The sequence below is a fragment of the Puma concolor genome, chromosome B2, assembly GCF_028749965.1.
Source record: "Puma concolor isolate L17-30 chromosome B2, mPumCon1.1.hap2, whole genome shotgun sequence".
In the NCBI taxonomy this organism is placed as follows: Eukaryota; Metazoa; Chordata; class Mammalia; order Carnivora; family Felidae; genus Puma; species Puma concolor.
Window position 1 is genome coordinate 18453029 of NC_141671.1, and position 25662 is coordinate 18478690.

The window sequence follows — 25662 nt, forward strand, 5'->3', positions numbered from 1 at the left end:
TCGGACTCTGTGCTGACAGCTCAGAGCCTGCAGCCTGTTTCAGATTCTGTATCTCCCTCTCTCTGACCCTCCCCTGTTCATGCTCTGTCTCTCTCTGTCTCAAAAATAAATAAAACGTTAAAAAAAAAAATTTAGAAAATCTCGTGAATGAGAGGACAAAAGAATTTTCAGGCCATTATAGCATTGCGTTCCCCGTTAGAGTGGGCATAACTTGGAGGAAAGAACATGTCTTCAAAGACATAGGAACAGTGCTCAATGGGGCATCGGCGGGGCTCTGGAAAGCGTGTCCCCCTCAAGGTCTCAGTCCCACCAGCCAGCCAAGGGGTCCAGAATGCTATTGAAGAGGTCTCATTAGGAAGCCCATGATTTAAGTGATTTCGCCAAGAAGGGTGACACAGCTTTCCTTTCTCCATCTCATTAAGCCATTAGCAACCAATGCCACTCAACAGAGGGTCTGAGAAAATGGGACGAGCGGCAGGTTGGCTTAGCTAGAAGAAAAGCAAGCGAGCTCTGGGGTGTGGGGTGCTATCGGGCATCCTTCATAGTGTGCTGGCAGGAAGGGAAGGCAGGAGGGAATACGAAAGCAGGAAGATGAAGTCTGGGGTCATGCACCATCACTTACGTTATCACGTTTGGAATTAGAGATGCCTTAAACATGCAGTCTCCCCCTAACGTCCTAGGCCCGCTCGCCTCAAAATTCAAGTTTCGTCGTAATTATTTTCGTGTCGTTTGACTATTACATTTTCAATTCTAGTCCTTTCTAGGAAAGATAAACAGCTACAGACGAGAATAGGAAGGAAGGTAGGGTCATCTTATCCCATGCTGCCACTTTACACGGGAAAGCAAGGTGCCGTCCTGAGAAAGAAAGGGACCTGCCTCAATTCACAGGGCTATCGAACGTCGGCCCCAAGAGTGCCAGCTGGCCAATGCAGTCAGCCACTTTCCAAAGTGTTTCCTTCCTCTGTCCGACAGAGAAGACTTCAGAAAACAACATTTCACAAGTGCTTGCCTATCCCAGCTCACCCCCCAATGGAAAGACAATTGAACAAGGGCTGAGATGATCTTCATAAGATTTGTTCTTATATTCAGTTTCTACCCTCAGAACCCAAACCAAAGGTAACATTTGTGCTTTTATTTTTTTTTAATTTTTTTTTTAACGTTTATTTATTTTTGAGACACAGAGAAACAGAGCGTGAACAGGGGAGGGTCAGAGAGAGGGAGACACGGAATCTGAAACAGACTCCAGGCTCCGAGCTGTCAGCACAGAGCCCGACATGGGGCTTGAATCAACGAACTGCGAGATCATGACCCCAAGCCTAAGTCGGCGCTCAACCGACCGAGCCACCCAGGTGCCCAATCTTGTCAGTAGAATATTTCTGGTAAAAACAAGAACGAACCCAGCACATGAGCCCACTTGCAAGCATACGTTTGATGTCTCCACTATGAGGTCCCACTGCGGATCTTTTCACCCCTCTTCCCTCCATCACCAGCACTCTGTCCTTCCACGGCTGACAAATGCTTGCATTTCTGTCTGATTGGCTGGAACAGGTGTGCCTGCTGCCCCAGGAAAATCTGACACAGAATCGTTTTCTAACCCCTAGTACTGAGGTCCGAAACCTGTAAGATTCAAATTCTGTCCCTAGTCACTGACGTTGACGACTCGCCAAATCATTTTCCTTCGCGATATAAAAACACACAACATAAAACTTCCTTTCTTCGCCACCTTTAAGCGCACAGTACAGAGCGTGAACCATACATCTATTGTGCAACAAAGGTCTAGAACTTTCATCTTACGTAACTGAAACTCTGTACCCACGGAACACTTTCCAAATCGCCCCCCCCCCCACCGCCTCTGGTAACCACATTCTGCTTTTTGTTTCTATGAATGTGACTACTTTAGACACCGCATGTAAGTGATATCTCGCAGTCTCTGTCTTCTTGTGACTGACTTTTTTTCATCAGGTAATGTTCGCCAAAACATTTTAGCAGGCACCGCTCTATCCAGCAATCACCAGGTGAGGGCCTGGTGCTGGTGAATGTTCCCGGGAATTACTATCATACTAGAGAGTAAAACAACAAACAGTAGTTTGTATTTATACAGTGTTTTCACATGTATTATGCCATTGTATCATTTCAAGCAGGGTATCTCGGTCTCAGCTCTGTTGACGTTTGGGGCTGGATAATTCTATGTTGTGGGGGGCTGTCCTATACACTGCAGGAAGTTTAGCAAAAAAATTCCGGCCCATCCATTCTGTGTCTCCCTTTCTCTCTGTGCCTCCCCTGCTCATTCTCTGTCTCTCTCTCTCAAAAATAAATAAACATTAGGAAAAAAAGAAAAAAGAAAAAAGAAGAGCCACCCGGGTGGCTCAGTCGGTTAAGCAAACGACTTTGGCTCAGGTCACGAACTCATGGTTCGTGGGTTAAGCCCCGCATCGGGCTCTGTGCTGACGGCTCAGAGCCTGGAGCCCTGCTTCAGATTCTGTGTCTCCCTCTCTCCCTGTTCCTCCCCTGCTCATTCTCTGTCTCTCTCTGTCTCTCAAAAATAAATAAACACTTAAAAAACTTTTTTTTTTTTAATTCTGGTCCATCCACTAGATACAAGTAGCACACCCCCAGCTGTGATAACCAAAGATATTCCTAGACATTGCCAAATGTCCCCTGTGAGGCAACCTTGGACAAGTAAGCTAATTTCTTTCTTTCTTTCTTTCTTTCTTTCTTTCTTTCTTTCTTTCTTTTTTTAATGTTTATTCATTTTTGAGAGGGAGAGAGAGAGAGAGAGAGCAAGTCGGGGAGGGGCAGAAAGAGAGGGAGACACAGAATCCGAAGCAGGCTCCAGGCTCTGAGCCGTCAGCACAGAGCCCGACCTGGGGCTGGAACTCACCAGCTGTGAAATTATGACCTGAGCCGAAGTCGGACGCTCAACCGACCGAGCCACCCACGCACCCCCAGTAAGCTAATTTCTAAAAGCCATGAAATGGAGCTAATGTTACCTACTTCACAAGATTCGTATAATGACTAGTCAATACTGAATGAAGCCACCTGGCAAGCAGCAAACACCTAAGAAATGAGTCATCATTTAATAACAATGTTATATAAAAGAGATAAAAATGATTAGCCGGATATTGATTATGACTCATTAATATGACATTGGACAATAGAAGTTCACTGGACGGGAACTGCCATATTTTTATTCTACATCTAATTGGGCTCTATTTCTAATTTGCTGTGTGATGTTGGCAAAATCACTCAGTCCCTCTGGGTCTCAATCTCACCTCCTGTTAAGGAGATTAGATAAACTTGCCCCGTGTCCTTCATAAGATTATAATGAGATTAAAACTATATATGAAAAGGAAGGTACTTTGAAAGTTTAAACTTACTACAAATACAGGTCATTGCCATTACGATGTGTTTTTTGTAGTGTTTTTAAGGCGATGTTGTGCGCACCCCATAGAATCCCCCCATTTGAAGTTTGCGCTTCAGTGGTTTTTACTATATTTACAAGGTCAGACAACCTTCACCGCTATCTGATTCGATAACATTTTTATTATCTCCCAGAGAAATCATACGCCTATTAACAGTCACTGCTCTAACCTTCCCCCAACTCAGAGCCCAGCAACCACTAATCTACTTCCTGATTCTATAGATTTGCTTATTCTCAAGGTGTCATACAAATGGAGTATGATATAAAATTGAATGTGTATAATTTTACGATCATTTATGCAAGAATATTTAGTTCGATTTATTGGATGCCTTCTCCACACCAGGGATTGAGCTCAATAGGTTCTCAGTGCTTGGGAGACAGGGGTGAGGGATAGATTCTTTCTAGACACACACACACACACACACACACACACACGTACATTGGTTTGTGAATAGTGGTCATCTCTAAGTTATAGGATTACAGGTTTTTTTCAATATACAAACATAGTTTATTTGAAATAAACAAAAATGCTTACACAGCTCACCAGGTCCCTTGGAAACAAACTTGTTTGACTGTATTACTGAGCAAAAACAAAGCTGAAACACAAACACCCTTCTTTTTTGACATTTATTTGGATAGGTAGGTAAGCCACTGCTTGTATTTTTAAAAAAACTGAGCTTCCCTTAAGGCCGGGTCATAGAAGTGTAAACAATGTAAATGAATCCACCATGACCAGCTGTCATAGCATATCTATGTCACCTGTGTATTCTGAGATCACACATACACCTGCCAATATACCCGGGAAGGGTTGCTGTATCACAGTTACATTTAAGTTCTTGGCAGGGCAGGAAGGAGGAAGAGTAACTTGGAACAAGTTTTACATCCTCTTTAGAACAAATCACTAGTATTCCCTTAAATAACAGGTTACAAGGGAAAGCCTGAAGCGTATCCTTTTCACTTGGCTTTGTTTTTGGTTTTTGTGATTTACGTAGTTGTTTGAAGCATCTGCCTGTAGTACAATCCCGCCACAAAGTATTAAAGCACAAGATACTGTCAGTGCTTCAACATCTGCATTTTTCAAGTTTTATACTGTACTACATCCCTAGTATGTCAGCAGCTCTTGAATAATAAAATAATAATAATAATAATAATAAATGGGTAAAACTCTTCTAAAAATGCAGATGTCTATAATTATAATGGTACCAGGTGGGAAGGAGACAACGAGGGAAGAGAAAAAAGCAAACACGTTCACGCGCAGGGAATGTGGTTCAAGTCCTTGGATTTAAAACAACTTCTCCAGAGAAGCTGGCTATAATGGAATTTCCAGGAAACTTCCTCTGCCCCCACAAAAGGACCTGAAAAGCCCAATCCAAACTATTGAAAAGTAGTTATGAGATGCTGTAAATGATGATCAAAACAGTCAGAGGGAGAAGGATGAATGTGTCTTCCATTGTAACATAGCTTTTAAAAAAAAATTTTTTTTTTAATGTTTATTGTTGAGAGACAGAGAAAGACAGAGAATGAGCGTGGGAGGGGCAGAGAGACAGGGAGACACAGAATCCAAAGCAGGCTCCAGGCTCTGAGCCATCAGCACAGAGCACTCGGGGCTCGAACTCACAAACTACGAGATCGTGACCTGAGCTGAAGTCGGACTCTCAACCGACTGAGCCACTCAGGCGCCCCTGTAGCATAGCCTCTTTAGCTGTTGGTGGATCAGGAGAAAGCACTGAAGTACCGGAATTGCTTTGAAGGATAGGGGTAGAAAAGTGGCGAGCTTGTTAACTGTCAACTTCAATAACAGGGCTTCATGGCTAGGAAAATTTTCTAAACAGTAAAATGACTCCAGTATAGCTCTCTCTCTCTCCATTGTTAAACGTGACAGAATTAAAAAAAACAACTACAAGTGGGTATAGTGAAAACCGAAAATACAAGGCAGAGAAGACAAAAGAATCAAGATGATGCTATAACATTCAACAGTATTCCAGGAAGCTAGAAAACCTGTCAACTTTGAAAGCCCTAGCAAAATATCATTCTTGTTTATAAATCACTTATTATCCTAGGACTGCATGTTGAATCCTTTCTTTCCACTGACTGAAGAATCCTACATTCAGCCTTTAAGCATTCTGCATTTCTTTGCCAGTCCTGTAGCTGAGGATCTCGTTCCAGTCGATTTCAGTGCGGGTAGCCGGCTCAAGGCCTTGAATGCGGCGTCTGACGTTGTTTTGATAGTTTTCACTAATTGCTGTCTGACGTTCATTTTCTGCATGCTCTATGATTTGAAGAAACTCCTTGGCAGTTCGGACTTCATTCGAAACAGTTCCTGCATCCTGTACATCTTCCTGACTAACCGACTGAACATTGCCATCTTGGTCACAGTGAACCTGAATCTTAAGTACTCCCACCACCTGGGCTGTAGGTGGTGTCGTGGCAAACTTCCGCTCTAATCTCCAACGACCATTCCGGAAGTTTTTAGGCTGCAACTGGTGGCTTTCAATATAGGCAATAATGGTCTGTTGCCCATCTATAGTTTTAGCACAAACAGTACGGAAGCCGTTGGGGTAACGATCTTTCACGTAGGCCCTGAAAGCACCGTCAGAGGGTTCTCTCCAAGACTTCAGACCTCCATCCGCGTCCTCTGGCTGGGAGGTCACTTGCTTCTTTCTGTAAATGATCGAGCTTAAAGGAAATTTTGGTTCTCGGGTCTAAAAATCTGCTATTACCCAGCTCACCATGTTCTGTAATTAAGACCTGATCTTCATACCCTTCTATCTTCACAGGAGTAAACTGATCCATGTTATACCGAGCAAATGCATGCACTGCCCCTTCCCTGAGGAGATTGTCATTATTAGGTAGTAGCCGGACATCGTTGAACACCTCATTAAATTCCCCTGGTGGTGCATGAGTGATGAATTTAGCAGCTATGAGTACCTTCTCCACATCCAACGTCCGATCCTTGAAGTCGGCCATCTTGGACTGCTCTGGCCCAGCCAGGCCAGGATTATGGATTATTTTTGTTACTTTCACTCTATTCCAGAGTATGCGTTGCTTTTATTCAGGGGGAAGCATTTTGTTTCATCTCATTTTTAAGAGGTAAATACTGGAATCCAGAAATATCAAAGTGGAGGTGAGTTTCGCGGAGCACTAAGTGTGGGCCTCCTGTTTCAAAATGACTGTGGATCTGAAATTCCTAAGAGAACTACCCGGAGACTTCTGGTGGCATATATCAATGAGAAGAAAAAGAAATAGTATCTGATTTTTTTATTAAGCTCTTTTCTGTGTCCTGGATAATTTGATTCAGTTTAATGAAATTAAGAGATTAGTCCGGAAGAAATAAAACACTTTCTACATATTCTTTCCAGAGCCGACAAAGATTGCTGGGGTGGGGGAGGGTGGGTAGAAGCATTCATTTCCTTTAGTTCTTCCATCTGCCCTCTCCTTGACTTTGACCTCTGGGCCACTGAGTGCAGCACGCAGGCCGCCTGTTATATCCTTCCTGACCAAATGCTTTTAGAGTGGAACCCTGGACTGATTAATGAAAACAGTGCTCAAGATCAATGCTTGTTCTATTTTGTTCTGCTGTCTTATATTTCAAATTTAAATGCCTAAAAGTTATTTATCAACTTTTATTGTGGATTACTTCTGCAAAAACAGGTGATTTGAGACGTGCTAACTCCTCTTCTCCAAGACTGACAATTCTAACGAATTCTGAGATGCCAGGGGTCCTGCGTGGCTCAGTTGATTAAACGTCCTCAGGTCATGGCCTCGTGGTTTGTGAGTTCAAGCCCTGTATCCGGCTCTGTGCCCACAGCTCAGAGCCTGGAGCCTGCTTCTGATTCTGTGTCTCCCTCTCTGTCTCTGCCCTTGCCCTGCTCACACTTTGTCTCTCTAAATAAAGAGAAAATAAAATAAAAAAAGATTCTGAGATGCCATGTGGTATTCGATTCAGTGTTGTCCAACCTCATTTTTTTTTTTTACCAATCTAGTTTTTATTTTATTGTGTAAAATATACATAAGATTAAAATGTATAATCCGATGGCATTAAATACACTCAAAATGTTGTTCAACCATCACCACCATTTCCAGAACTTTCTGATCATCCCGAACAGAAATTCTGTACTCATTAAACAATACCTCCCCATCTCCATCCAAGCCCCTGCTAACCTCTATTCTGCTTTCTGTCTTTATGAATTTGCCCATTCTAGATACCTCATATGAGTGCAACCAAGTGATCTTTGTCCTTTGGGGGTTGGCTTCTTTCACTTTGCATAATGTTTTCAAAGCTCATCCATGTTGAGGCATGTATCAAAATCTCACTCTGTTTTGGCACAATAGTATTGCGTTGTATGTTACATGTTTTGTCTCTTCATTCATCTGTTGATGGACACTTGGGTTGTTTCAAACTTTTGCCTATTGTCAACAATACCTGCAGAAACCACTAAAGTAGAAACAGAAAACGAAAACAGAGGAGGTCTATGGGAAAATAGAAAAAAAAATCATTGACGTCAGAGTCTCGTTTTGTTAAAAACAAAACAAAACAAAACAAAACAAAACTGATCACACTGAGCCCGTCAGGCGCCCTGGGAGTTTCTTCAAATGTTAAATATATAACATCTGTAAGACCCACCCATTCCAGTGGTACCATACAGCAGATTCTAATAATTGGAGGGAGTTATTTCTATAAAGGCACCACAAAGTCTGAATTACCTAACAGTGAATCACTGCTCCTCGAAGAGATACATATATCATACATAAAAGATATAAAGAGATACATATCATATGTGTATATATATGTCACATAGATTATTGTCTTAAATCTTAAAGACAACTCATCCCAGTAGGTTCTATTTTATTTTACAAAAAAGAAAACAAAGTTCAGAAATGTTAAGTGAACGGACTGAGGCTACCCCCCTAACAGGTGCCCGAGTGGGGATTCAATCCCTATTCAACTGACCCCAAGGTCTGGAGCTTTACGTACACCTCTGAACGGTCTGGTCATCTCTGACAGAAGAAACAAGAAGGCAGAGCATCAGAGTGTTGTCTTGTTTGACTCTGGCTGGGAATATGCAAGTCTGGAGACTCGTTTTTTTTTTTTTGCTCTGCACATGTGGGCAGATGACCACGGGTACTGATTTGGGGTTACAAATGTTAGTGAGTAGGTGAATTTGCAAGTATCAAACCCATTAATAAGGAAGAGAAATCAGGGGCGCCTGGGTGGCTCAGTCAGTTAAGCGTCCGACTTTGGCTCGGGTCATGATCTCACGGTTCATGGGTTCGAGCCCCGTGTCGGCCTCTGTGCTGACAGCTTGGAGCCCGGAGCCTGCTTCGGACTCTGTGTCTCCTTCTCCCTCTGCCCTTCCCCTACTTGTGCTGTCTCTCTCTCTCTCTCTCTCTCTCTCTCAAAAATAAATAAACATTAAAAAAAATAATGATGAGAAATCAAAGCATATCTTCATGCATAGTCTGTTCAGGGTATGGCTGAGCAGGGCATCTTTAGTTGTAACAGCAAAAAAAAAAATTGGATATAATACAAATGCTCACTAGTCTATTTCCTGTTCTCCTTCATGTCCTACAGGCCCAATTTCTTCCCTAAATCAGCTGTGATATATTAGACACATCCTCTGTCACGTAATACAGATAAGTGGGAAATTATACGGAGAGTAGGAATGAGGAGAGTGATCCCCACTTCTCAAAAAAAACCCAATCTAATTATTCCCACCTCAGGAGCTTAAGTTCAAAACCCCGTTCCCGAGGGTAAGCTGGATTGAGTAACTCATTTCCAAATTACGGAGCATGGAAAGAGAAAAATCATTACTGTGGAGAAATCTGGCAAACATTATCTTGGCCAAGTGATCAAAATTAACACCTCAGTGTCATTGTATGGATGTCGGGGACTCCCTGATAAGCTGTGATGAGAAGGGCGTTTCACTTCAACCTTCCCCCCAAAACTCAGAATTGCGGGATAATTTAAAGACGATACATCAGACAAATGCAAATTGAGGGACATTCTAGAAAATACCCGGCCAGTATTCCTCAAAATTATCAAGGTCACGAAAACATGGCAGAACAGTAACTCTGAGACCAGAGGGAACCAAGGAGACACGGACAACTCAATGCAATGAAGGTATGATGGGTGGGACTCTGGGTGGAATCAAATAAAGTCTGGAGTTGGGTAGCAATGTATCAGTGTTAATTTCTTAGTTTTGACAAAGGTACTACCAAAGTAACGTGCGATTGTAACATTAGTGGAAAACTAAAACCAGGTGACTGGTATATAGGAACTCTCTGTACTTTCTTTATAACTATTCTGTAAATTTAAGGTCATTCCAAAATAGAATTTATTTTTTTAAAAAATTGGATTAGTAGCTCTTATTCAGGAAAAGCAGAGTTCGGACCCTTGTTGCACAGTGAGATATTTAGGGGCACTGTGGATGCAGCCTGGCTTTCAGACACGATCCAGCACCGCTGACAGATCCTCTGGTCCCGCACTCAGGTCTCCAAGGTCAAGCCCCAAGTCCAGAGAATGCCAATTGGCTGACATTTAACATTCTGTTGGGGCAGCTTAAACATTGACAGCTTCTAAGTAGAAAATTGTCGTGAGGTCTTTTGAGTCCATAAAGAGAAGAAGGGTGGGGTGTCCTTTCATTAATTGTGGCATCCATTGATAATCTGATTTGATAACATTCTAGAAAAGTTTGGAATAAAGTACAAAAAAACTGTCTCGGCTTTATTGGGTTGCTGCTCTCGTAAGAAGGGCAGAGTTCTGGGGTGCCTGGGTAACTCAGTAGATGAAGCGTCTGACTCTTGATTTTTGGCTCAGGTCAAGATCTCACATTTGTGGGTTCAAGCCCCGCGTAAGGCTCCGCGCTGACAATGTGGAGCCTGCTTGGGATTCTCTCTCCCTCCCTCTCTTTCTGCCTCTCCTCTACTCATGCTCTCTCTCTCTCTCAAAATGAATGAATAAACTTAAAAAAAAATGTAAGCGGCATTATTCTATGCTAATAACAGTTGTCCTTCTCAGAACAGGAGACAGGTCGTAGAGCTCCAAATAAACGTAAGTTTGGGTGAGTAGGTCAATGAGGGCTGTGTGTGCTTGGGGGTGGGCTCCCTGTCCAATGCCGTGGAGATGTAATTCATCTCAAAAGCGTGCAATACAATGACAAAAACAACCCACTTGAGACCAGGCTCTGGAGCAGATCATATGCACCTCATAGCACACACGGAGACAGAGGAATATGTATGTATGCATGCTCTGGAGAAAACATGGCTTTTTCATAGTCTAAGGATTCCAGATATTTCTTGCTTTCATTGCCAGAAAGCGCAAGTGATTGCTACTGGCGAACATCGCCTGCGAGAATTCATTAGCGCTAGCCTAACACGTTTGGTACCAGCCTGATGGAGCCAACTAGCCCCGACGATGAGATCACAGGACTCGAGCCATGTGTATGGTGATTCGAAAGCAGCCAAGTAATGAGCAACTGTGAGGAGCCGCCTGGCTTTCAGCTGCCAGGACGTGACTTCACAAATAGGTGACTGCTGCTCCATAGGCACTTTCTAAGGCTGGCCAGAGACCTTAATGATAATCAAGATGCTCCTAGGAGAAGCTACTGTAAATTGAGTTACCATTTCATTTCATTCAATTAAACTTCCTATTGCACGACTGACGCTTTCATGCGGAGAGCCAAATAAACACCTGATGTATATATACATATATATACGTATACACACACACACACATATATGTATATATATATATATATATATATGGCACCCAACCCTAAGAGTCATACCTATATATATACGTATATGTGTGTGTGTGTGTGTGTATACATATGTATATACGTAAATCTTTTTTTTTTTATTTGTATATACGTAAATCTTAAAGCAAGACCTAGGCAGCATAAAATTTTCAGAATCCATACAAATGGTTCAGAGCAGGCTTCTCTAGTGACCCACCGTGATTCAGAGCGCTATGATGCCCTCTCTGCCTTTCCTGTCAGGTGCTCACTGGGCAGTGAGGAAGGCTGTGACTCTCGATGCCACTTTCTTGCTTTTCTTGAAGGATTGGGCATGGGCCTCTGCATGTTTTTCCAACGAAGAAGTCAATGCAGCAGCCCTGAAGCTTTCCAGCCCTTGGGAGGCTCAACTGAGCCGTTGGGGCAGCAAAAGCCCTGAGTGGATCCAGTCAGGCTCAGTCTTTTCCCTTTATCGATACAGGTGTCAGGAGGGCCCCTTTTTCACTTGACATTTATGGGAAGTAAGATCAATGCTTCCAGAACTGACGGCAATGGAGAATAGGACTGGTGAAGCTTTGAGAGTCCTTTGTGACACTCCTTCCTCACGTCGCCGGTAGACAGGGAGAGCCAGGATTCCACAACGGCTGCCCAGCCCTAAGAGACAGGGGACAATCTCTCGGCCATTTTGAAAGGAGGGAATGTAAATGACCACAATTTTCTCAAGCCAAAGTTCAAGTTGGGGCAAGATCAAACTTGTCTGACCATTCTGCCCTTCAACTTTGTTTGCATTCCAAGAAGGCAGTTGAAGTTGGTTCTAGAGAACCCACCCTGGGAGCTGGGTGTGGTGAGAACACACTTGAGGAATGTACCTTCCTTTCCAGGTGCCTCCAGAGATCCCAGATGCAAGTAGCGGTCCCATCCATCCATACAGTGATAGGGAACCAAGGTCCTAGTGCTCCTGAGATCAATGTGAACATGTTAACCTATTAGCCGCACCAGACTGCCTCGGAATCCATTTAGTTGGCTAATTAATTGGAATTCCCCATTAGGATTAGCCATTGCATTCTAGACTAAGCCTGATCAGGACTGGGGCTGCGGGGCCACCCCAGACCAGCTCGCCTCTGCTTTCATGAATAACTTTTCTTTTTTTACCCCAATAGCCTGTCCCTGTGTTGGAAACATCATTAAAGAAATTGTCTACTTACACCTTAGAAACTTTTTTTTTTGCCTTTATCTCACTTTTAATCCTGATTTTTAAAAATTTTTTTTTAATGTTTATTTATTTTTGAGACAGAGAGAGACAGAGTGCAAGTGGGGGAGGGGCAGAGAGAGAGGAAGATACAGAATCTGAAACAGGCTCCGGGCTCTGAGCTGTCAGCACAGAGCCCGATGCGGGGCTCGAACTCACAGACCGTGAGATCATGACCTGAGCCAAAGTCGGATGCTTAACCGACTGAGCCACCCAGGCACCCCTGAATCCTGATTTTTAAAAAAATTTTAAGTTATCTTTGTACCCAATGTGGGGCTTGAATTTACAACCCCAAGATCAAGAGATCAAGAGTGGCCGGTTCCACCAACAGAACCATCCAGGCACCCCTAACCTTGCTATTATAATGCACATATTTTTATCATGTACTTCAATAGTATGTAAAAACAGACACTGAGACCCCACCACAGTACTTTGTCAAAGCCTCCGTTTTCATTCAACTGTGGAAGTAACAGGACTAGGGTCACCCTACAGACACTAGTTGTATTTATTGGATTCTCACCCCTTTCCCAAGAAGACCGGAGCAAGCGCCCCTATTCATCTATTATGTACAGAGTTACCCAGATCTTCAGCTCTGAGAGTTTCTACCAATGACCAAGAAATCCTGAAGGCATATTAAGCAAAGTGGAAAGTCCAAGGGCAAAAAGAAGAAAGGAGAATGGAGACCTATGAAGGAATCCCTCCTTCCTGCAACTATCTTGCTCTCCTCACCTCCCTGCCTGGTGAGCTAGGATGCATTCTTCAAGTCCTGGCTAAAGGTCACCTTCGCCAGTGTTTCCTCAACCTCCTTCCTCTGTACCATCTTGGTGAAAAGCTTTACCTTTCTAATATACCCTATGCCTCGTGCAGTCCAGCTGACGGATCACCCTAACCAGTGTGTGCTGTTTTAAGCAGCCATCGTCTGTGAAAACACAGATTTACAAGATCATTTAATTAAAAGGTAATTTACCAAGAAGTTGTTTCACAAAGTAAATTCTCAGATTTTTCGTTTGTTTGTTTGGTGGAATTATGGACAATAAAAACATTAGGAAGGGGCACCTGGGTGGCTCAGTGGGTTAAGAATCCGATTCTCGATTTTGGCTCAGGTTGTGATCTCACGCTTCCGGAATTTGAGCCCCACGTCAGGTTCCATGCCGACAGTGCAGATCCTGGTTGGGATTCTCTCTCTCTCGCTCTCTCTGTTCCTTCCCCTCGCACTCTCTCTCTGTCTCTCTCTCAAAATAAAAATAATTAAAAAAAAAAAAAACATTTAGGGGCTCCTGGATGACTCAGCGGTTTAAGCATCCAACTTTGCCTCAAGTCATGATTTCTCAGTTCGTGAGTTCAAGCCCACGTCGGGCTCTGTGCTGATGGCTCAGAGCCTGGAGCCTGCTTCGGATTCTGTGTCTTCCTCTCTCTCTGCCCCTCTTCTGCTCACACTCTGTCTCTCTCGAAAATAAAATAATAAAAATGTTAAAAAAAAAACAAAAAACATTTAGGGCTCCTGGGTGGCTCATTCGGTTGAGCATCCAACTTCGGCTCAGGTCATGATTTCACAGTTCGTGAGTTCAAGCCCCCCTTCAGACTGGCTGCTGTCAGCACAGAGCCTGCTTCGGGTCCTCTGTCCCCCTCTCTCTCTACCACCACGCCCCCCCCTCCGCCAGTTTGTTCTTGCTCTCTCTCTCAAAATAACTAAATAAATAAATAAGAAGAAGAAATGTCTCCAATAGAACCCCTGTGAGCAAGCAAAGTGTAAGGCATTGGGTGATCAGCATCCGAAGGGCAGGCGTGGGCAGAAGGGCCTTTAAACTTTTTTTTTAATGTCTATTCATTTTTGAGAAACAGAGAGAGGCAGAGCATGAGCGGGGAAGGGGCAGAGAGAGAAGGAGACACAGAATCCGAAACAGGCTCCCAGGCTCCAAGCTGTCAGCACAGAGCCCGACGTGGGGCTCGAACCCACGAACCGCGAGATCATGACCTGAGCCAAAGTCGGACACCCAACCGACTGAGCCAGCCGGGCGCCCCAGAAGGGCCTTTCAAAGAACTCAAAGTAACTGGAAATCCTGGTGGAAGTCCCCACCGGCAACAATAGGCCACACCGATGTCACTGTGGGTCTAGGAAGTTGTGGCTAGAAATACTAACTCACACACAAGCATGTCCCCCTCCGCCGATATATGGAGACACTTGATGATGAACACCTGGAGGACAAGATGAACCCGGGGAACCTTAGCCTCTGTGCCCGCTGCAACCAGGCTTCTCTTCCAGGGATGGAAAGGCTTCTCTTCCTGACACACGTCCACGGGTGGACAGTCGTCATGCTTAGAACCTGCTTCACTAAGCCGGTCAGAACACAGAGAGAGAGTGCCTCGGCCCCGAACAAAATGACGCAGGCCCAGAAGACAGCACGGCAACAGGCAGGGTGTGCTACCCTCGGGCGGTCGGTGAGGCCACCTCTGTTCTCACACCCGTGGCAGTGTGGTGGGGTGGCCAGGAGTGTGGGTTTTGAGGACAAACAGATGTGGTTTCAAATCTCTGTTTTTCTCATCTTTGCTGTGACCTTGGGCAAGGAAGGGGTTTATCCTCTCTCCATCTCACTTTCACTATCCCCAGGAGAGGGACTGTTATGGATTATACTGGGCCCCCCAAAATTCATGTTGAAGAACTTCACTCCCAATATAATGATAATTGGAGATAGAGCCTTTCAAGAGATAATTAAGGTTAAAGAGGTCATAAGGGTATGGCCCTAATCCTGTATGACCAGTGTCCTTATGAGAAGAGGAAGAGACACCAAGAATGAGTGTGTGTGTGTGTGTGTGTGTGTGTGAGTGTGTGTGTGTGCGCGTGCGTGCAAAAAGAAAAAGCCATGTGAGGACACAGTGAGAAGGCGGCCATCTGTGAGCCAGAAAGAGAGGTTTCACCAGAAACCAACCTTGCTGGCACCTTGACCTTGGACTTCTCAGCGTCCAGAGCTGTGAGAAAGTAAATTTCCGTTGTTTAAGCGAGTTGGTCTGTGGCATTTTGCTATGGCAGCCTGAAAACACGAATATAGGGACCAGGGACGCCTGGGTGGCTCAGTCGGTTAAGTGTCCGACTTCAGCTCAGGTCACGATCTCACAGTTCGTGGGTTCGAGCCCCACGTCCGGCTCTGTGCTGACCGCCCAGAGCCTGGAGCCCGCTTCGGATTCTGTGTCTCCTTCTCTCTCTGCCCCTCCCCCGCTTGCGCTCTGTCTGACTCTGTCTCTCAAAAATAAATAAATGTGACAAAGAAAACTTTTATTTTTTTTTTTATTTTTTAAATATTTTTTTCCAACGTTTATTTATTTTTTGGGACAGAGAGACACAGAGCATGAACGGGGGAGGGGCAGAGAGAGAGGGAGACACAGAATCGGAAACAGGCTCCAGGCTCTGAGCCATCAGCCCAGAGCCTGACGTGGGGCTCGAACTCACGGACCGCGAGATCGTGACCTGGCTGAAGTCGGACGCTTAACCGACTGCCACCCAGGCGCCCCAAGAAAACTTTTAAAACCACACTAATATAGGGACCAAAAGAGTGCCTACCTTCCTGGATTACCGTGAGAGTTCATAAGATCATGCACTTAGCACAGTGCCTGGCAAGTAGAAAGCACTTGATAAATGCTTATATCCCTTATCCTCATCGAATGTCATATATCCCAGGAGACAGTGCTGATTTCTCCCAGAACATGGGTGCTCCTCATTAAGTCTTATCCCGTCTCACACATCTTCCAGCATTTTCATCACTGGACAAACATCAGTCATAAAACTTTTCCAACAGTGCACTCTTTTTCGGGCTGGAGCCCTGTGATCGCGGCTGTCATTTACTGACCTTTCCATACTCTGGCCACTGACGGGGGGGGGGGGGGGGAGTGGGGGGGGGAATCTCCTTTATGGATTCTTCCGGCTTAGCAAGGAGCACACCGGGTAACACATCAAACAGAAAAGGCTTCACACAGAGCCCTTTCAGAATGGCAGAAGCAACCATGAGACCACAGATTGGAAATTGGCTCAGGAAGCTGTCACACAGCAGGAACGGAGATGGAACACCCACATCAGGCATGAGCAGAGTGCATGAGAATCTCGAGGGTTTTTTTTTTTTTCTGAGATCAAGCACCGGGGATCAGCAAAAGGGGTCACCAAGTCTGAGGACGGGTGAAAGAAAGATCCAGAATCTTTTTTTTTTTTTAATTTTTTTTTATTTGACTTTTATTTATTTTTGAGACATAGAGAGACAGAGCATGAACGGGGGAGGGTCAGAGAGAGAGGGAGACACAGAATCTGAAACAGGCTCCAGGCTCCGAGCTGTCAGCACAGAGCCCGATGCGGGGCTTGAACCCACGGAGTGTGAGATCATGACCTGAGCCGAAGTCGGTCGCCCAACCGACTGAGCCACCCAGGCGCCCCAAGATCCAGAATCTTAAAGCCATTTGAAACCGGGTGGAGAAAAGGAAAAGGTATGGAAATGAGGAGGCTGTACCAACAGTATTAGCCAAGCACTGGTTTTCAGGGACTGTTTGGAAAGCCCAGGGCCCGGGATTCCTGGGTGGTTCAGTCAGTTGAACGGCTGACTTTGGCTCAGGTCATGATCTCACGGTCCATGAGTTCGAGCCCCACATCAGCTCGCTGCCTTAGCAAGGAGCCCGCTTTGGATCTTTTGTCACCTCTTCTCTCTGCCCCTCCCCTGCTCACTCTCTTGCTCTCTCTCTCTCTCAAAAATAAATAAACATTTAAAAAAAGAAGAAGAAAGTCCAGAGCCCATGTCCCACGAGTGTACCTTTTCTGTTCTTAAAGAGGCGGTACTTGGAGGTTAACAATCATTCCACAAGTACTGACTGAGCACCTACCCCATATAGGCACTTTGCTGGGCCCCACAGGGATAAGGCAGAATCAGGACAAGGGTAGAGTTTAACAACGTACCAAGGAACAGGAGCCTTAGTGCAGAGAGCTTCACTCCTGAATAGGGAAGCAGGTGAGATGGTGTATATGGGATTGGTGTGTCGGGAGATGGGACAGAATGGAGCTTATCCTCCCTTGAAAATGACTTATCAACATGAATCAAAAAAAAAAATTAAGGGGAACTTCCACATTAGCAAATACTGCTGGCTTCCTCAGAGGGTCATCAAACCTGAGCAAGTAGCTGAAGCCCAGCCCCCGGTTACGCCTAAGCACTCAATAAACATCACTGACCCTCCTGTCCCCTACCTCTGGGGAGACGACAGAGAGAAAGGGCACAGAAGGATTTTCTCTTCCATGAGAAAGTTCAAGGTATGGCCTCTTGTAGAAATCCACCCCGTACAATACAAATATCAGAAACAATGACAAGGGCCAAACCCAGAAACATTCATTTATACCTAATAAGAAGTCTAGAATGAAATATCCCTGCCCCTACAGGTTGAATTAAGAAAGCATTATGACACCACGGGGAAAGTTTGGGCCAGCAGATATACAGACCCGCAGTGCAAGAGATTCAGCAGCAAACATGAGAGCAACGAATTACCACCAAGGACTTCGGAAGAATTGTGAGCATCGAGGGATCACGGAGGCAAAGCACCTGCTGTGACCGGCCTTGCCACCTGCTGTCCACCGCGCTTATAGGAGAGAAACAAGGGCTTCTGTGCCAGAAAAGCTGGAAAGCTCCTGGGCTAAGATCTCATCTGGGAATAAAGGGTATTCGAGGCAATTTCCTTTTTTTTTTTTTTTTTTTTTTTTTGAGACACAGCTCCCTTTCAGAATTGGTTGAAAGCTGTGAGCCTTCCCTTTAAAACCAAACATGTTTAGGGGTTCATGGACTTTTCAAAGTTGATCTCTGGAGAGCCAAGCAAAGGATCCCTTATTCCCACCATAAGAAAGAAACAGTTCTGGCCAAAATTCACGACTCAGGCAACAACAGGTGTTGGCGAGGATGCAGAGAAAGAGGATCCCTCTTGGACAGCTGGTGGGAATGCAAGCTGGTGCGGCCACTCTGGAAAACAGTACAGAGGTTGCTCAAAAAATTAAAAATAGACCTACCCTACGACCCAGCAATTGTACTACTAGGCATTTATCCAAAGGATACAAGAGTGCTATTTCAAAGGGGCACATGCACCCCCGTGTTTATAGCAACACTATTGACAATAGCCAAAGTATGGAAACAGCCTAAATGTCCTTTGACAGATGAATGGATAAAGAATATGTGTTGTATGGAAACCAATTTGACAATAAATTTCATATATTAAAAAAAAAGATAAAGAAGATGTGTATATATATGTGTGTGTGTATATATATATATATATATATATATATATATATATATTGGACTATTACTCAGCAATCAAAAAGAGTGAAATCTTGCCATTTGCAACAATCTAGTTCCTTCTCAGAACTAGAAGGTGTTATGCTAAGCGAAATAGGTCAGAGAAAGACAAATATATGATTTCACTCATATGTGGAATTTAAGAGACAAAACAGATGACCACGAGGGAAGGGAAGCAAAAGTAAGATAAAAAACAGAGAGGGAGGCAAATCATAAGAGATTCTTAAATACAGAGCATAAACTGAGGGTTGCTGGAGGGGTGTTGGGTGGGGGGATGGGCTAAATGGGTGGTGGGCATTAAGGAGAGCACTCGTTGGGCTGAGCACTGGATGTTATACGTAAGTGATGAATCACTAAATTCTATTCCCGAAACCATTATCACACTCCACGTTAACTGCCTTGGATTTAAATTCAAAAAAAAAAAAGCAGAAAAATGAAAAAGAAATAATTCTGTGAGCAATCATATTGCAATATATGAATGTATCTCATCAACGTATTGTGCACCTTAAACAGACACAACAGTATACATCAAACATACTTCAATTAAAACACACACACACACACACACACGCACACACAAACCCTATTTGAGAGGGAGCTTGGAGGCAGCTGGTGGAGACAGTCCCTTGGGTCACCGTATGACTCCACCTGGGCCACCCACTGGAATCATCTGGAGACTAACGTCTGGGGGGGCTGGAAAAGTACCCAAGCTGGGGCCCCACCCTGGAATGTCTGAACAGATTGGTCTGGATGCAGCCCGGGCATCTGGGACTGTCAGAACTCCCCCCCGGGTGGTTGTGAACAGTGCAGCCAGAGCTGAGATCTAAGGTATTAGGAGAAAAGTTTCCAAGGATCAGGCGGAGGACAGGAGCAAAGTCTACAGGGCAGGAGGAGCAGGACGGTGTCTAAGAAAACAGGAAACAGAACCCAAACATGGAAAGCGGAGCTCTGGTTGAAAATCACTAAATGTGAAATAATGGGCATGCGCATAAGGGAAGAAGTGGTGACGACACAGATGGTGTGGAACAGTATTGTGGGAGGCAGAGACTTTCACAGAGCTCTGAAAAATAGCCTTGATGTCAAAAGGCCAAAGGTTGAGCAATGCTGAACAAGCCCTTCCCCCAGCAAACCCAATTCATAGCATAAGTACATTAATAATGAAAGCCTCAGTAGAGGCACTAATGGAGCCCAGGAAGTGAAAAATAAAACCACAGAAAGGAAAGAAAGAAGCCATTGAATAATAGGGCTAGTATCAGTTTCCATGAGCTTCTCCCAAGAACTGGGAAATAAAATATTTCCCTGAGAGAGAGAGAGAGAGACTGTGAAACCAGCCTAGGCAGCAAGGGACAGAGCTTGACCCTAACTGCCGATATTAATGTTCCCAAGGAGAGAAGAGAGGGTGGCAAAGTCTTGGAAAAGACATCTGAGAATTGTCCTGGGGAACCAGTGCTTGGTCAAGGACTTGGGGTCAGCGTGAGGAGACAGAGCAGCAGGCTGGGACATTAGATGTTCAGATCTAGCAATGCCTCTTGATTTGATGATGGGCTCATCAAATCACCTCCTGGTTACGTTTCATTTTCCATGTGGTATTTCAGTCTACCTGCCCCGGCCGGGAAGAATTTGCAGTTCTCATGCACAGGGTAGGTATGCGGTGATCTGATCTCCCATCAGTCTCGAGGGTTTGATAAATGTCTATTCCCGAGAGACATTTGCTCTCGACTTTCTGACAAATTCAATTCTGCATTGGCACAGCTGAAGAACGGATTCTGGATCAGAGGAGAAGACCCTCCTGTTAAATCTCTTGGGAAATACCTTCTTGGTGTGGCCTAGGCTAGGCTTCCCATGCCCATTAGAGATTTCTGCAAGGATCTTAGAAGTCACAGAGAAAGCAGGAACCCCTCTGTGGTGTTACCACCTATGGAGATATTCATCTCTGTCATGTTCTAGCTAGAAGGGTAAAGAACATGGGATCTGGAGATAGACGGCGGGGATATTTGCAACACAATGTGACCATACGTAAGTGCCACTGAACTATGTATTTACAAATGGTTAAAATGAAAAATTTCGTGTTGTGTATACTCTACCACAATAAAAAGGAGAAGACAAAGAAAGTCACAAGGGAATGGGTGGGGCTTCTGCCCCGGAGGAAACATCTTAGACTACACACTGGGGTCACCCCGCTAAATCCTGAACCATGTAACTGTTATCCTTTGTAGCAAAATGGGGCAGTGATGTGGAGTTCAGGGACATAGATTTGGGGCTCAGAGAGTAGCACAGGAGAAAGAACAAACCTTGCTGGTGAGGAGGGTGGTCAGATGCACAAGCATCCTGCTCTGGACGCTGTAGATGTGATCACAGATTCATGGAACACAGATTAATAGATCACTATTGAATGGAGAAGAATCACCTGTTGGGGGCAGAGTAGCATGTACATTCTGATTCAGGAGAAGTGCCCAGGTGATGCCCATGCCACTGGTTGGTGGAGACTGCTACCAGAAGTTACCTCCGTAGGGGTGCTGGTTCTCCCTGGAAGGCTGGTGCTTCCTCAGAAATAAACCCCATGGTAACTTGGAATGCCTGACGGCGAACCTCTTTGGAGCTAGTTAGACAGACCCCTTGTCCTGTGATTTCCCAAGATCGGCAGAGCCACAGATGAAACTGATACCTGCACACCATTCAATCAGCACCAAAATTTTACTCATCCAACGCCCACAGAAATGTGACTCAACGTCCTGAAGTATGAATTTTATGATCATTCGAGTGTGGTGAGGCCAACAGCTCAGACAATGGCCATTGGAAAGATGGTTTATTACTCAGGGTTCACAAGTGGAGGGGACACGTCACGCATGGGGTAGTGGGCGCACAGGGAATCACCAAGGTTCCTCAGGAGGAAGAGGGAGTGGAGGGAGTGGGCAGGATGTGGGCAAGAGCCCTTACTGTGGTTTCAGCAGGATCCAATTGAATCATCAGGGGCTATATTAAGAAACAATGGAAGGGAAATGAAATTTATTTATTTTTGAGAGAGAGTGAGAGCGAGTGAGAGCGAGAATGAGCATGAGTGGGAGAGGGGCAGAGAAAGAGGGAGAGAGAGAATCCCAAGCAGGCTCCACGCTGTCAGCACAGAGCCTGACTTAGGGCCCGATCCCACAAACCATGAGATCATGACCTGAACCGAGATCAAGAGTCGGATGCTCAACCGACTGAGCCACCCAGGCACCCCACAAGGGACTTTTATAATGTGCCTGTTCCCCTATCCGCCGTTGGTGTCCACCTCACTCCCCCACTGTCTCCCACCTAGATCTGCCCTCTGCCTGGGCTCTCAGTCCCTTGGACATCAGAACCTGGTTACGTTTCCACCCTCAGAATTCAATGCACCTCTTTGGGGTGCGTTGAAAATAGAAGAGCAGCTCAGGAAGGCTGCTGTGTTCAGAATTGATCAGATGTTCGGGCAAACTTCCCTCTGCCTCTGCAAACTCTCTGGCACCATCAGGATTCAGTGCCCTGCCTCCCGCTGTGGAAACGAAAGTGGGGAGATCGGACTCCCACTCCATCAGCCAGAGCCCAAGCAAGTGATCTAAGCTCTGCCATCTAGATGCAGCGGCCAGGTGCTTGAATTCTAAGGAAGTGACGCAATGATGCCAAGACAATTCAGAAGTCGTTCACGGCAACAGCAGTGATGTCCTGGGCCAATGCGCTTACCCAATCATCTCTGTCGTGTAGCCTTGGCTGTGACCCCTGTTGGCTGGCCTCCCTTGGGTCCTGTCTAGTTTTAAGCCTGGATCCGCAGATTTCCCATCCATTCCGTGAACTCCCTGGTAGTCTATCAACAAGTTCTTTCTCTGTGTGTGTTCGCAAGCATTGTTTTCTGTTGCTGGTCACCAAGATCTCAGCTCACACAACCAGAGGAAAGATGTCTGTGTTCGTGCCCAGCCGGCCACCTTTGCTGACACATTAGTTTCCCGTTGCTGCTATCACAAATCCCCACAAACGTTAATGACTTCAAACAGCACCAACTTATTATCTGACCGTCTTGAGGTCAGATGTCTGAAATGGGCCTTACAGGCTAAAATCAAGGTGTCAGTTCCTCCTATAGGTTCTAGAAAAGACTGTTCCCTTGCCTTTTCCACCTGTATTCCTTGGGTCCTGGACCCCTTCTCCATCTTCAAAGAGCATCACTCCAACCTTATTGCACCTCTTTCCTGACTCTGACCCTCCTGTTTCCCTCTCGTAAGGACCCACGTGATGACATTGGCCACCCGGACAATCCAGGATAATCTTCCCTACCTGAAGTTCCTTAACTTCGGCATAGTCACAAGGTCCCTTTTGCCACGTAAGGTAAGCTATTCAAAGGTTTCAGGAATTAGGACGTGGACATTTTAAGGGGGACCATTAGTCTGCCCATCACAGCACACTAGGGAAGCTTCGGCTCCAGAATGTACTCCCTGGGCAGGTTTAGAACGGATGGCACTAAGTGCAACCCAGAGTGCTGTGTAGCACTCCGACCCCAGCCCGACTGAGCTCACTCCCTTCCTGACTTCTTTTCGCCGATGAAGTTGTTCGAGAAGCCGTCACTCACACCAATGAGCAAGAGAGAGCAGACACAGAAGAAATGACGAGAGCAGCACTGAGGCAGGCCACGGCAAGGAGTAACACAGACTTGGCACAGCGGCTAGAATCTCTGGTTCCTCTTTCCAGGCTCTACAGAAGCTCCCATGAGCTGCCTGCCAAAGTGAAGGGGCTCCAGAGCCCCACCTCGTGGGCATGGGCGCCAGTTGGCTGTTAACGTGACGGCCCGGGACACAGGCTGAGATACCATGAGTTGGAGGATGAGGCAACCAGCCAGTTTATAAAATGTACTTTCTGCCTATAGAGGGGAACTACATCAGAGAGAGCCGGGAGTTTGGGGACGCACAAATGCTTCTCTTCGGCTCTGCTTGTACGAAAGGAATCATGCCCAGTGACAGAAGTTACCAGTCCATCATGACGTTGCAGGTGTTTGGAAATTCAGAGAAGGATCTGGGGTGGGGGGGGGGGGTGCTCAATAAATGCTTCTTGCAGACATGCATGTATGGGTGAATGCATACATGAGTATAAAATTGTGAACCGGGTTATATACCAGACATGGCTGCCTTCATCTGTTCAGCAGCAGCATCTTTGAGGAGGGACCGTGCTTCGCTCGTGTGGGCCGACAGGAGCCACGACGGGCTTTCCAACAGCTATGTTGTTGTGCGGCTTGGCTTGAAGGGTGACCTGGACCAGTCAAAGTCTTTTGAAACATTAGAACAGGCGTATTGAGACAGCAGATCAATGTCATAAGTGCTAGAGTCGGAAAAGCGAATGAATCTAGAATCAAATCATTATAGCCGGGGTGCCCAGGTGGCTTAGCTGGTGAAGCGTCTGACTGTTGATTTCCGCTCAGGTCATGATCTTGAGGTTTGAGAACTTGAGCCCCACCCTGGGCTCCCCGCTGCTTGGGATTCTCTCTCTCTCTCTCTCTCTCTCCCTCTCTTTCTCCCTCTGTCCCTCCACCACTCTCTCTCCGTCTCTCCCAAAATAAATAAACCTAAGAACACATAAATCATTATAGCCATGTTCAAGGTAAAGCTAAGAGGAGCTGGCCAGAAGACAGGACATAAAAAACATCCGGACATGCTCATTTCTGCATGGGCAGGTGCCTTTTCCCCTCTGAATGCTCTCGTCGTGCTTGTGTGCGGTTTCTGCCTTCATCTCGTTTGAGTTTGCCTACACTTTTCTTGCCATGGTCCCGACGGAGCTCTCCACCACTGTCATTCAAACGTGCCTCTTAAATGCCCAAACTTCTGTGTTTCTTGGTTCAGTTTCTTCATTGCTCAGCCGCATATGGACCAGGCTGTGTATCAGGCATCTACCTCTGACACTCAGTCAGCTACGGACGGGGAGATGGGGTCACATAGTCCCTAGAGCGCTACAGGGGTTATAGGGTCAGGAGAAGTTAGGTAAGAAGAGGGGGTTTGGCCGCACAGAGAAGTTAACTGGAATGTTCATCATAACCCAATCAGCAGGCTCACTCAGGGATTTCATTCTCTTTCAACCCAGAGGACTGAACTGTTGTATTTTTTTTTACATTTATTTATTTAAGCAATCTATACACCCAACATGGGGCTCAAACTCATGACCCACAGAACAAGACCTACAGGCTATATCAACTGAACCAGTCAGGTACCCCTGAACTATCGCAATTCTTAGAGTTACTACTAGCAATTAGGGGCGCCTGGGTGGCTCCGTCGGGTAGGCGTCTGCCTTCGGCTCAGGTCATGATCTCGCAGCTCGTGGGTTCGAGCCCCACGTCAGGCTCTGTGCTGACAGCTCGGAGCCTGGAGCCTGCTTCGGATTCTGTGTCTCTGTCTCTCTCTCTGCCTCTCCCCTGCTGGCACTCTGTCTCTCTCTCTCTGTCTCAAAAATAAATAAACATTCAAAATAAAAGATACTACTAGGAACTGGTCTTGCCAAGTTTACCGAATTTGGGATTCTTTGGAATTTTCTCTAAGACTACCACGATGCAGCGCCTTTCTCTATACCTCCACCAAAACCTTCTCCCATCAAGCTGAGCTATCATTCCAGAGTTGCTGTATTTCAGATTCGAGGTGTGATTTCTATTTTCCCCTTTAGGCGAAAATGGTTCCACGGTAAATAAATCAGAAGGTGACAACATCTCCAACACGTCCTGGGTAGTACTCGGAAATGACCGTTGAGCTCAGAAACCGCGGTAGATTGCAAGCTGCCTGCACATTCTTTCCCCCAGGGACACTGCGGGCCCCCCTTTTTTTTGCAGTGTGGCTTTGCAGCTCCTCCCTCCCATCAAGAGACTGTGTCTCCATCCCTGGAATCTGGACTTGGCCTGGTGACTTGCGTTAGCCAACTGGACATTAGCACACGTGATCCAAGCAGAGGTTTGAAAAGTGCTCGTACATCGAG

General features: G+C 45.6%; 1 protein-coding gene and 1 pseudogene across 1 annotated transcript in view; one reads left to right on the top strand and one right to left on the bottom strand.

Moving 5' to 3' along the window:
• Positions 1–25662, top strand: part of MAK (male germ cell associated kinase) — a 303103-nt gene that overhangs the window by 250446 nt on the left and 26995 nt on the right. The window lies entirely within an intron of this gene.
• LOC112853690 (F-actin-capping protein subunit alpha-1 pseudogene) lies at positions 5536–6404 on the bottom strand (annotated as a pseudogene).